This window comes from Psammomys obesus, unplaced genomic scaffold, assembly GCF_907164565.1.
Source record: "Psammomys obesus unplaced genomic scaffold, mPsaObe1.curated_primary_1811, whole genome shotgun sequence".
NCBI lineage: Eukaryota > Metazoa > Chordata > Mammalia > Rodentia > Muridae > Psammomys > Psammomys obesus.
Window position 1 is genome coordinate 24,797,299 of NW_026596079.1, and position 1,416 is coordinate 24,798,714.

A 1,416-nucleotide genomic window follows, 5' to 3' on the forward strand; every position below is an offset into this window, starting at 1 on the left:
ATAGATAGATAGATAGATAGATAGATAGATAGATAGATAGATAGATAAAATGAGTAAAACAACTTCAGCATATAATTGCTAGCAGAGATCATTCAGAGAAGTGTGGCCTCACCAAGTCCACTCTCTGGAAGAACAGACAGGTAATCAAAGCATGAGAGTTCCACACGGTGACCATTTTAAAAGAAGACTCTCCACTGCCAATATAGGCACCCTAGAGGCCCACAAACTGCGATGTTCAGTGAGTCACTAGCCTATGACACACTCTTTTCTCCCATTGCCAAATATAAGAAGTTTTTTCTTTTTAAGATTTATTTCTGTGTATGGCTGTTTGGCCTGCGTGTGTGTAGATGTACCACATGCGTGCCTGGTGCCCACAGTGATCAGAACAGACCATCAGATGCCCATCAGCGAGCTGTGTCATGTTCCCATACCCACCCCCACCCTGTGACTGAGCGAACCAGAGATAAGCAATTCAGAGCTCTGAGGTGCTAATCAATAGAAAAAAATAACTATTTTCCTCTGTCATTCCTAGTGCAACCAATACCTTCATTTCATGGATAGATTGTGCCAAAGGGTGAGGAGGAGCTGCCTCACCACCATGGGTGACTACTCCCCCTCTGCAGTCCCTGCCCAGTCTGATGACGGGAAAAGGAGTGAGAATCTCTCACCTGCCTGAGCATTCTTCCCCAGGGGCAGCTCTCAGACATATTGCATCCTTGTTTCCTGTGTTTTAGGACAGAAGGTGTTAACTGCTGTAGCCTCACATAGCTTTCTCAAGCCCTTTTCAGCAGAATCTAGTCAGCACTCCAAGAGTGGCTAGAGAGTTGTCCGGACTGAAAAAACCCAGTATCTAGTCATCCTTATGTACACACCCAGAACCATCAGAATTTCAAATAAAGACTTTAAGAAACTTTATGTTCTTTCTCGTCAAGGGATAAGGTGAAATATGCCACCCCTTCTGTACTGCGATTCTGAGCACTGTTGTTTGTTTCCCGTGCATGTTCAGAAGTTCTGTCAGTTTTCGGTTTTCGGTGTTTTAGGTTGTTGAGTTGTTGTTGTTGTTGTTTTTTAATATGTTCTTTTTTATTTCATTTGTTTATTTATTTATTTACTTTACATCTCCATCACAGCCCCCTCCCTCTTCTTCCAGCCCTACCCTCCCACTCTCTTCTATTTTTAACACCCTCCACCTTCTCCTCAGAAAAGCTGAATCCCATCCCCACCTGGTATCATCCCAGCCCAACACATCAAGTCTCATCAGGACTAAGTGCATCCTCTTTCACTGAGGTCAGACAAGGCAGCCCAGATAGGAGAAAGTGATTCAAAAGCAGGCAACAGAGTCCATGTCAAAGTATGTCTCCGTAGGGGGCGTAGGTCCAGTTCATGCATGCCCTTTGGTTGGCAGTTCAGTCTCTG